We start from the raw sequence: 13201 nt of genomic DNA, 5'->3' as shown, positions 1-13201 counted from the left end.
CCTTCACATTTCCTCCTTCATGTATTATGCTTAACTCTCACTCCCCAATCCTGTCCCCATGGCCCTGTTTCTCTGTATCATTGCTATCTGGTAGCCTCTGCCCCTCCCCCTATACCCAGGTTTTCACCATTCACTGCATTCCCCTCCCCCACTCTCTACTCATGCTCCTTTGACAATGTCCTGTCACTTATATGATGACCTTTGAACCTCAAGGATATGACCTGGTGCTTGCCACTATCTATCTCTCTCTTGCTTTACTCAACCATCCCATTTATATTCTGATCCCCCATCCCTTATGAGCATGCCTGGCATTTTGCCACCATCTCTATACTGCTGTCTCCCACTCTCTCTTTCTTTCTATCTCCTGCTCCTCCCTCGGGTAGCCATGTATCTCTTCTATGGCAGAAAACCTGTTTCTGTCCTCATTCCTGATCTCTCTCTCTCTCTCTCTCTCTCTCTGGACAGGTAACCTTGTACCTCCTCTACAGCAAGACACCTGTTTCTGTCTCAATATAACCTTCCATCATCTGACATAAGATTACCTCCTCCAATGCCCCTTCCCCCTCTCAAAAGATTTTTGTCTTGCAAGTTACTTGGTGACCCTTCCAGTGCAGGTGCCACTTAAGCATCCAGTCCACTCTGTAAAGTGGCTGGAGTTTGGAAGGGCATCCAGTTGTAAAATCCTTACCAAAAATGACTTCACCTGTGCTTGTGCCATGTAAAAAGCACTCAGTCCACTCTGCTGGGTGGTTGGTGTTAGGAAGGGCATCCAGCCATAAAAACTCTGTCAAAACAGACACAGAAGTCTGGTGCAGGCTTCTGCCTAGCAGGCTTCTGCCTAGCAGGCTTCTGCCTAGCAGGCTTCTGCCTAGCAGGCTTCTGCCTAGCAGGCTTCTGCCTAGCAGGCTTCTGCCTAGCAGGCTCCTGTCAAACGGTCCCACCCATGCCAGCATGGAAGGCGGATATTAAACAATGATGATGATGGTGATATATGTGTGTGTCTTTGTGTCTGTCCACCAACCATTGCTTGATAATGAGTGTTGGTGTGTTTACATCCCTGTAACTTAGTGGTTCGGCAAAACAGACTGATAGAATAAGTACTGGGCTTTAAAAAAATGTCATGGTCGATTTCTTCAACTAAAACCCTTCAAGGCAGTGCCCCAGCATGGCCACAGTCAAATGACTGAAACAAGTAAAAGACTGATTAAGGGAAGTCTAATCCTTGCTTGCATGCAATGGACAACTGTGGAGATGTGTGTCGTTCTGAAATCATCAACAGAACCAAACTTAAGCTAGCTTACTCTCTCTTTTACTCTTTTACTTGTTTCAGTCATTTGACTGTGGTCATACTGGAGCACCGCCTTTAGTCGAGCTAATCAACCCCGGGACTTATTCTTTGTAAGCCTAGTACTTATTCTATCGGTTTCGTTTTGCCAAACCGCTAAGTTATGGGGACATAAACACACCAGCATCGGTTGTCAAGCAATGCTAGGGGAACAAACACAGACACACAAACACACACACACACGCACACATATATATATACATATACCACTGAGCATTTCGCCCGGCGTGCTAATGTTTCTGCCAGCTCGCCGGCTTCTTTCAGTTTCTGTCTACCAAATCCACTCACAAGGCTTTGGTCGGCCCAAGGCTATAGTAGAAGACACTTGCCCAAGATGCCATGCAGTGGGACTGAACCCAGAACCATGTGGTTGATAAGCAAGCTACTTACCACACAGCCACTTCTGCGCCTTCCCTTCCTTTTAGAGCATTACTAACAGTTACCACCAGGCTTTTGTTTTCTTTCTCCAACTAAGAGAAACTTCAATTGAAATGTCTGTGGGCATCATTCAATACATCACCTTGTAGTTTATTTATGTCATTGGTTCATTTTAATTATTTCCCTTAGTTCAGTGTATATCTTTCCTCTACATACAGGCTTGTCCTTTGCAACCCTCTCCAGCTGAGCATCCCTAATCTTGTAGGCTTGTAAGTGCTGGTGCCATATAAAAGCACCCAGTACACTCTGTAAAGTGGTTGGCATTAGGGAGGGCATCCAGCCATAGAAACCGTGTCAAAACAGACATAGAGCTTGAACAGCCCTTCTGTTGGTCAGCTCCTGTCAAACCATCCAACCCATGCCAGCATGGAAAAGAGGCGTTAAATGATGATGATGATGATTGTATTTTGGTGAGAGAGAGAGAGAGAAAGAACAGTAGGTAGGTGTGGCTACCCAAATGTTTGGGTACACTATACCCATTTACTTCCTGAATAGGTAGTCTGTGGTGGTACAAACACTTGGATTCACATCCTCCTTCACCACTTAAAGCAGTTGGTCCCTACTCTCCGAAACTTCTGAAGTCACTCTCATCCTCATGGCACACACAATCTATCTTTTATCAGACAATGAGGAAAGTGTCTAATGATCCCTTGGCTTGCTAGAAATAGCAGCCAAATCACCTTCAAATTACACCTTAGCACCTTAGAAAAAGAAAAGATTTAATGATACTTTAGATTGTGCAAATTTACTTACTGAAGCCTTTTGCTCCCTATGCAGCATAGGCCATCAATGACTTTTTTCTATTATTCTCAACTCAGGGCTGTCCTTCTCTGCTTCTCTCCAGTTGGATCCCCACTTTTTCAGTTTGGCTTCAGTATCCAGCCTCAGAATCCTCCCTCCAGACATTTTTAGAGCATCTTCTTTTCTATCCCCCCCTGAGGGTTCACTGTGTCATATGTTTCCCTGAGCAAAGGCTTTCCTCTCTCAGGTCTTGTTGGTTTTTCAGTTGTCATCAATGTTTTTGTAACTTTATTTCTATGTGGAGGTGTCGGCTTTACGCAAACCTATTTTTACCTCAAGGAAGAGGTGATCTTTATTAGTCTAGCCTCTATCCTTTGACCTAACATTGGAGGCTTTCTAGGGACTTTCTCACTGCTAGTATAGCTCTCAGGGCCATCACACCACATCAAGGATTGAACCTTGTGGTGAAGAGAACAGATTTAGATGTTTGTAAAAGGAAGGTGGGATGGTCATAGCTGGAATGTCTTTGATCATAGTTCTACTCATCAGGACTGTCATAGTGCTTAACAACCACATAACTCATTTTTAATTTTGTTTTATACTTTAGAAAGAGGTGGAACAACAACTCAAATAACATTTGCAGCCTTCATTACAGATTGCTGTCATTTTAATATGGTTGATGCTTATGAGGGGTGGGGGTGCTGAAAAGTTCCTCACTTTGAATGAAAGAAATTACAGGAGGATCAGTTAATTATAATTTTATTCAACATATTCCCCTCTCAGATTCTCACTCATTGCAGTGGTCTTTTAATTTTTCTAAGCCCTGCAAAAGAACTCAGAAGGTTGGACCTCCAAACAGGCCTTTTTATGACACCCTTAAAACCGGGAACTTTTCAGCACCCTCTTTTAAAATCAGTAGACTGGTAAAATTTAACATCTGCATATTTTTTTTTATTTAATATTCATACTTTTTACCTATGCCCTGATAAAGTTAAATCTTTCTTTTGCTTGCTTTACACAGTTTAATAACTGTGACCATGCTGAGACACTGCAAATGTTTTTTATTAAGAAATAAAAACTTCAAGGACTGTTACTAGCTTCGTTTTCTTTCATAGAAAAACAAGTTCCACCAGTTAACTTGGCAAGGGCTAATTTCAAATAATGACACTAGCAATATCTTTTTCTTTTTTCTTGTAACCTTGAATATTTAATTATGTTAAAAGGTAATTGACATCAGTTCTTTTTGTTACCTGTTAACTCTGAAACTCATCAGACCAGTTCAGTTGCAAAATTCTCTATATTTTATCATAAAACTAGGATACTCGTATTGTTAAAAACATCAATAGTGTTATTAATGATAGAAAATTGTGCATCAAAATAATGGGTGAAACCATTGATCAAAGTCAACAAGAGAGTAAATATATGCACATACACAGAAACAGATACAGGTGCAATGTCTTGATTGAAAATATCATCCGTGTAGCATATATATAGCTACACACACACACACACACACACACACATACATACATACATATGTATATACTTACACACACACACACACACACACATATATATATATACACACACACACTTGCAATGAATATTGAGTGCAAAAGTGCACTGGATAACCAGCTGGAAGAGATGTCTTCCTGGGATTAAAATAACAGTATCATCAGATCCTAAAGAGCACCCATGTTACAGTGGCAATAAACACTACCATATGCATTTACTCTCTCTCTCTCACATACACACATGTACATTCCTACATACATATGTTAGACTTGTATCAGTGTCTTTCTACCAATTCTCCTCACATGGCTTTGCATCAGCCTTGGGCTATAGTAGAATACACTGGCTCAAAGTACCTATCCATGCCTCTGTATGTATGTATGTGTGTGTGCATATGTATACACACACACACACACACACACACACACACACACATATATAATTCAAACAGAGGTTATGTTGGCCTCATGAAGGGATTGTATCATCCAAGGAAATACTGGTTCAGTACCTAATATTTTGAGGAGAGGATTAAATCCATAAAAATAACAGGTTTATATGTAAACCATGGTTTATAATCATGCAAATGAAGAATAAGAAAATGGAGAGATTGAAGTTAATAAGAGTTTATTATCAGCAAAAAATCGATCATTATCCCTTACGGCAGTTTCAATTAAGTTAAGTGAGGTTAAATAAGTATAAAATCATGCTTCTGAGCTTAATCTCTTCAGAGGGAGGAAAAATATACTCTTTAATAATTTGTGTTAGTTTTTTTAATCAACATGGTAGATTGAATATGATTAGTAATGTATGTGTCTAGGTGAGGCGGTTACAGGTTAGTAGTGGGTAAGATATAGTATGCAAATATAATTAGGGTAATGGATATTAAATAAATAGAAATTAAAGAGTAAATTACAATGTAAATAAAGTATATGAATGAGGTGAGGAATTAAATTACATTTGTAGGTTATATACAAAATTGACCAAACTTATCTATATATAAAAATACATCTTGCAATCATACATTCATCTGTTAATTCAGTATATATATATATATATATATATATATATATATATATATATATATATATATATATATATATATATATATATACATATATATATATATATATATATATATATATACATATATATATATATATATATATATATACATATATATATATATATATATATACATATATATATATATATATATATATATATACATATATATATATATATATATATATATATATATATATATATATATATATATATATATATACTTTATTTAAAAGCAGCAGAAATATTTCTGCTGCTTTTAAATAAAGCATATTACTCTACCTCTGGTATTTGAGTACTCTTTTTTCCACCTTGTTGCACATTTTATGTGCTTACTCCAGTATATATATGTATATATATATATATATACACACACACACACACACACACACACACACACACACACACACACACACATACATACACACATGCTGGGGGGGGGACATTCTCAATTAGTTATATACATTTGCACGCATTCACATATATATGCACAAAATATCGTCACACCTGTACTTACACCTATGCATGCATATATATGCATATATACACACACACACACATATATATATACACATACATACACATATACACCTACAAATATATACATACATACATACACACACGTAAATGTTTACACTATTAATTATTCATCACCCCTAAAAAAAAAAAGTGATATAGATCCCTTTTGATCAGTTAAATTCAATTGGTTGGTGTGATTTTAAATATTTTTCAAACCCGATGGCATTTCAAGTGAAATTGGATAGGATTAATGGTTTATTAGATTTTTATTATGAATAATTGGTTAAAATTTTATTATCAGTTTAAAGCTAATGTAATTTAAGAGGAGGGAGAATCGTGTTAAGTTTTTTCCCCGTATGAATCTGTTGAAATTATATTTACATAAGTATGATGATATAAATAAATATAAGCACATGAGAGTGCACACATATAAACAGTTGGTTGTAAATGTAAGTTTAAGTGAAATAATGAAACATAATTAAATGGTAACTTACTGATTAGAATGGTATTTATATATATATATATATATATATATATATATATATATATATATATAATTTTATTGCAGGTTATAATCCACTTGACCAATATATTCAATTACAAATGAGTAATGTTTATGTTTAATAGAAACATAATGTCTTATGTTTTAACACCTAAGATATATCACTGTTCCGCCTGACTGGCCTTTGTAGGATTTTCGAGCGAGTTCGTTGCCAGTGCCCCTGGACTGGATCTTGTGCAGGTGGCACATAAAATACACCATCTTGAGCGTGGTCGTTGCCACTACCGCCTGACTGGCCTTCATGCCGGTGGCACGTAAAAAGCACCCACTACACTCTCTGAGTGGTTGGCGTTAGGAAGGGCATCCAGCTGTAGAAACTCTGCCAAATCAGATTGGAGCCTGGTGTAGCCATCTGGTTTCACCAGTCCTCAGTCAAATCGTCCAACCCATGTTAGCATGGAAAGCGGACGCTAAACGATGCTGATGCTGATATATATATATATATGCACATACATGTACATACATATACACTTATTAGTGTTCATATTCACATATGCACACTAAACAGTTTAATTAGTTAAATGGTAACATTGATTATAATGGCATATATTTATGTATGTACATACACATTCACAAATATACACATATTAGTGCTCACACACGCATGTACACATACACATACGCGTAAACTTATACATATACTTGTAAAGATGTAAATAGTACAAAAGGGAATTAAATCAAAATTTTCACACATATATGCACACACATGCAGATATCATCATCATCATCATCATCGTTTAACGTCCGCTTTCCATGCTAGCATGGGTTGGACGATTTGACTGAGGACTGGTGAAACCGGATGGCAACACCAGGCTCCAGTCTGATTTGGCAGAGTTTCTACAGTTGGATGCCCTTCCTAACGCCAACCACTCAGAGAGTGTAGTGGGTGCTTTTACGTGTCACCCGCACGAAAACGGCCACGCTCGAAATGGTGTCTTTTATGTGCCACCCGCACAAGCCAGTCCAGGGGCACTGGCAACGATCTCGCTCGAAAATCCTACAGGAGCCAGTCAGGCGGTACTGGCAACGGCCACGCTCAAAATGGTGCATCTCATGTGCCACCCGCACAAGAACCAGTCCAGGGGCACTGGCAACGATCTTACTTGGCTTGCCGGGTCTTCTCACGCACAGCCCATTTCCAAAGGTCTCGGTCCGTAGTCATCGCCTCGGTGAGGCCCAATGTACGAAGGTCTTGCCTCACCACCTCAGCCCAGGTCTTCCTGGGCCTACCTCTTCCACGGGTTCCCTCAACTGTTAGGGTGTGGCACTTTTTCACGCAGCTATCCTCCTCCATTCTCACCACATGTCCATACCAGCGCAATCGTCTCTCTTGCACGCCACAACTGATGCTTCTAATGTTCAGCTTTTCTCTCAAGATACTTACACTCTGACGGGTATTCACATTGACATTACACATCCAACGGAGCATACTGGCTTCATTCCTTGCGAGCTTACGTATGTCCTCAGCAGTTACAGCCCATGTTTCACTGCCATGTAGCATGGTTGTTCGTACGCATGCGTCATACAGTCTGCCTTTTACTCTGAGTGAGAGTCCCTTTGTCGCCAGCAGGGGTAAGAGCTCTCTAAACTTTGCCCAGGCTATTCTTATTCTAGCAGCTACACTTTCAGCGCACCCACCCCCACTACTAACTTGGTCGCCCAGATAGCGGAAGCTATCGACTACCTCTAGTTTTTCACCCTGGAATGAGATAGAAGTTGTTTCCTGTTTGTTTGCAGTCTTTATTGCACCTGAACATCTGCCACAAACAAAAACTAACTTGCTAGTTAACCTGCCTTTGATGTTGCTGCACCTCTTATGTGTCCATAGCTTGCACCGGGTACATCTTATAGAGTTACTACCTACTCCTTTTCTACATACTGAGCAGGGCCATCTACCTGAAGGGGTTTGTGTTTTATCTACCTTCCTACTTATTAGGATTTTGGTTTTAGCTAGGTTGACTCTAAGGCCCTTCAGTTCTAGACCTTGCTTCCACACCTGAAACTTCTCCTCTAGTTCTGATAGTGACTCCGCAATTAGGGCAAGGTCATCAGCATAGAGGAGCTCCCAGGGGCAACCTGTCTTGAACTCCTCTGTGATTGCCTGGAGGACTATGGTAAATAATAGGGGGCTGAGGACGGAACCTTGGTGGACCCCTACCTCTACCCGGAATTCATTGCTGTACTCATTTCCAACCCTCACCTTACTGGCCGCATCTCTGTACATGGCTCGCACAGCTCTCACTAGCCATTCTTCTATCCCAAGTTTCCTCATTGACCACCAGATAAGGGATCGGGGGACCCTGTCAAAGGCTTTCTCCATGTCAACGAAAGCCAGGTACAGAGGTTTATCCTTGGCTAGGTATTTCTCTTGCAACTGTCTCACTAGAAATAAGGCATCAGTAGTGCTTTTACCTGGCACGAACCCAAACTGCATCTCATCTAAATTGATTCGCTCCCTAATTAGTTGGGCTATGACCCTCTCTGTAACTTTCATAACCTGATCTAACAGCTTGATGCCTCTGTAATTATTTGTATCTAATAGATATGTAAGTGTAAATAGATAAATAGATGAGTAATACACATATGCATATGTATTCATACACATATATGGGCAAGAGATTCTCATGCATACAGGTATACATGTATACATACCTACATAAGTGCATACATATACATTATATATACATATACATCTATATATCCGCATATACCCCTATACGTACACATGCACCTGTCTGTATTTTTGCAAAGAAATACACGCATATACAGGTGTGCATTATGCATATATATATATATATATATATATATATACACACACACATAGACACATATACTTACACATATATATATACACCCATATGCATATATACTCTAATATACATAGATGATCATGTGTACATACACATACATTCATAATCGTACATACATACACACACACACACACATATGTATATATATATATATACACACATACATATACATAAGCACACACACAAATACATATAAACTCATATATACAAATAGGTGTAAAGATGTATTCACTCATAGATTATAGCACATATAAATATATTCACATATATAAATGCACTTACACATAGATCCATACATAGATCCATACATATGTATTCACATATAGTCAAATGTGCCCATATTAATGCACACATATGTACACATACATGTCTGTATTAGTAACCTATACAACCATAGTGACATGTATATAAATGCATCTACGCATAAATCAGTACACACATCAATATATACAAACACATATATTTACATGTGCCCATACACACATATCCACACATGCACACCTTTGTACCTGTACTGCTAACCCATACACACACCTTCACATGTGTATACATGCACACACATTAAACATGCATGTATATTAAAATAAGAGTAAAGGAATAAGTATATGAATATAAAAATGTGAGTGTATATTGAGCATTTTTTTTGTTGTTAAGGAAATGTTAATATGGTTATTACAGAAAGGTAGTTTTCTGAATAATAGTCAAACTGATGTATGTGTTACCAATTGTCTGTTCAAAAGTTAGAATAAAAGTCAAATGGTTATAAAATTTAGCAATTGTGTATGTTCAAATGTTGGTAGAAGGTTACTCATAATGTGTACAATTGATTAGTTATAATGGATGATTGGTATAAAAAGATAATAAAAAGGTGTAATGGAGGTGTAATGTAATAATATAAATAATAATTAAATAAATTAAATAATCAATATGAATATATGTGTAAAAAGGAAAGTATAAAGTTATAGAATATATAAAGATGTGTGTGCAAATCAGACCTTGTTTTGTTGTTAAATATGGGTTAATATGATTATTAATGGAAAGTAGATGTGTGAATAATAATCAAACAGGTACGAATATTACCAAGTGTGTCAATTCGAAAGTTAGAATGATAGTCAAGCAGTTATAAAAGTTAGCAATAATGTATGCTCAAATGTTGGTAGAAGTTTACTCAGGGTGTGTACAAGATATTAATTAGTATAAGAGATTTTTATAAAATTTTGCTAAAAGTAGGTGTAATATATGTGTAATAGAGATAGAAATTAATATTAAAGGTGATTTATTTAGGTAGTAATTATGGGGGAGGGAATTTATATTAGTGGAGCTAGGGATTCAAAGTGAATATACCGGTATTTCAGTGAGAGAGATAATAAATCAGTTATTTAAATTTGGAAAATACATATTTTCCCACATGAACACAGGAAATACTTTTCTCATTTCTTAGATTAAGTAGGGTATTCCTAGATGAAATAATTAAAAAAGTCTGTTATACAAAGAAAACTTTTTTTATTATTGACTTTGTAAGCTGAGTGCCAAAGCAATTATATCCCAATAAGTTATGTTTTGCTTGTTTCAATCATTAGACTGTGGCCATGCTGGGACACAACTTCGAAGTTTTTAGTTTAATGAATCAACCCCAGTATTTTTTCAGCCTGGCATTCATTCTAGCGGTTTCTTTTTGCTGAACCTCTTATTTATAAGGATGTAAACAAACCAACACCTGTTGTCAAGCAGATGTGGTAGACAAACACAGAAACACACACACACACATGTATACATCTTCCATTTACCAATTCCACTCACAAGTATTTGGTCACCCTGGGGTTATAATAGATGACACCTTACATAAGGTGTAACACAGTGGGACTGAATCCACAACTATGTGGTAGGGAAGCAAACTTGCTTACCACACACACACACACACACACACACACACACACTCGTACATATTTATACATCTATGCATGTGCATACAAGCATGGAAAAATGGACTAAAAAGAAAGGAAATTAAATGAAAGAATATATATAAATGTTACTCGACTGATAATACTTTGAAAACAAGAATTTAATATTTAATTTCATATGTCTTTATGTGTGGGTGTGATATTGGTAAAATAGATATAATTTATGATAAATATTTAGTTTTATTTTGATTAAAATACCAATGACTTCAGACGAAATACCGCTAAGCATTTCACCCGGCATGTTAACATTTCTGCTAGCTTGCCGCCTTATTAATAAAGTATTCTGGCAGAGCTTCTACTGACTTTGTAACAGTAAGCACTCTTTTGAACATCCCAATTAAGAACTCTTCTCTACAGAGAAGAGCATCCCTGGGCTCTCCTCAATTCAGTCTCAATAAAATTTGGTGGAAATGTGATGCATCTAGGGGTGGATGCTAACCTCAAAGGCTGAAGTTAGAGGTGGTTAAAGTGCTCAAATTTGACAACACTGCTGGAGAGGATGAAATTTGGTCTGAAATATTAAAAGCCTAAAATAGAGAAGGTGTTTTCTGGCTGACTCCTGTGTGCTAGGTACCTTGGACCTCTGAAAAGATACGAAAGCAATGGCAATCTGGAGTGATAATCCCAATTTTTAAAAAGAGATGAGAGAGTGCTATAATTATAGAGGAATCTCTTTATTGAGCCTCTCTAGTAAAGTTGACACTTAAGAGTCTGGAAAAGAGATGTAGGGAAATTGTTGATTCCAAGCTAACTGAAGAGCAGGGTGGCTTCCATCTTGGATGCAGCACAACTGACCAGATAATCACTCTATTGCAGGTCTTTGAGAAGTCATGGGAATATTGCCAAGAGGTCTACACTTGTGTTGTAGAGCTCAAAATAGCATATGATCACATGCCACAAGACATGCTGTGGAGAGTTTTGCAAGAGTTTGGGACTAATGAGCAACTTCTGGTTGTCATGAAGTCTCTCTATGAATGCCCAGATGTCTATGTTTCAATTAAATTGTCTTAAGTTGAAACCTTTCAATGTGAGTGTTTGGACTTCTGATGGAGTGTATATTGTCACCTCACTCTTTCATTATTTTTATGAACTGGATTGACACGCACAGCTATTGTGGAAATGGTATTTCAGTTGAAGAGTGTAGAATTGGTCAGCTGATATTTGCTAACAACATGGCACTACATGACTCATCAGAAGGTGATCTCAAACATGCACTGAATGGTTCATTGCCAAGAGTTGCAAGGCAGGGATGAGAATTAGTGTTGCGAAGACTGAGACATTGGTCCTCTCAAGAAAGTCTTTTTAGTGCACTCTGCATGTAAGTGGGACATCACTGAAACAATTGAAGCATTTTAAGTATCTCAGCGCCTTATTCACAACTCACAGAAAGCAGAAGGTTGAATTTGATGCTAAAATTGCAGGTGCTTTTGTTTCAGAATATCTAATGATGGTAGCTTCTGGTAGGACCCTATGTAGGAGGTGGCTGAGGACTCTACCTCGCACAACCCTCCTAGGAATAGTAGGCAGAGAAAATAGATGGATAGACATAATATTTTTAGTTTTCTCTTTAATTACACTGTGTAACACAGTTTTTGTCCTTGTGTAGCAAGTTATTTCCTATTTGCTTACCCTTGGAAGGTATGAAAAATAGTTAATATTTCTTTCAATCTTTACTTTTGTTATATTCATTCAATCCCTAAAGAATCCTTTTCCACACATGGCTATGGTGCTCCCTAACTACTCTTGATCATAATCAGAGATGCACATGATGTCAGCCCCTAAGAGACATGATCAAGTGGTTTAAGGTCAAGCAACTGACAAGCAAATCTGTTGCATTGAGCAGAATATTCGCGATAATGATATTTCTGCTTCAGCAACTCAGTACTGAATCTGTCTGAAATGTAATGGAAAGTAGGTCAGTTTCAAAACCTATATTATTCCTAAATACATTATACCTGACAAAGAGATAGAATATTCATGGCTGGAACGCCTTTGATCATAGGTCTACTGAACCAGACTGGGTGTTAAACATCAGCTACAAAGTGGAATAAGACCTCTTTTATAATTATATTTGTGTATTTATTGTCTGGAAAGAATATGAATGGCTGAGTGGGTTGGGTAACAGATGAGCTTCTGAGAGATTAGTAGCTTATACTTTGTCACCAGCATTCTACTGTAACTATGAACATGACATTTTAATGTTAACATAAAAACTTAGTCTATCTGCCTTGACTATCCAGTCTACCTAGCT

At 37.5% G+C, this 13201-nt stretch overlaps 1 protein-coding gene across 5 annotated transcripts in view; it reads left to right on the top strand.

Annotated features, from left to right (window-relative positions):
- LOC106873150 (glycolipid transfer protein) overlaps positions 1–13201 on the top strand; it is a 43091-nt gene that overhangs the window by 17155 nt on the left and 12735 nt on the right. The gene's annotated exons all lie outside the window — the stretch shown is intronic.

This window comes from Octopus bimaculoides, chromosome 24 (assembly GCF_046866305.1).
Source record: "Octopus bimaculoides isolate indiv1 chromosome 24, ASM4686630v1, whole genome shotgun sequence".
Classification (NCBI taxonomy): Eukaryota; Metazoa; Mollusca; class Cephalopoda; order Octopoda; family Octopodidae; genus Octopus; species Octopus bimaculoides.
This window is presented reverse-complemented; position numbering and strand designations above follow the sequence as displayed.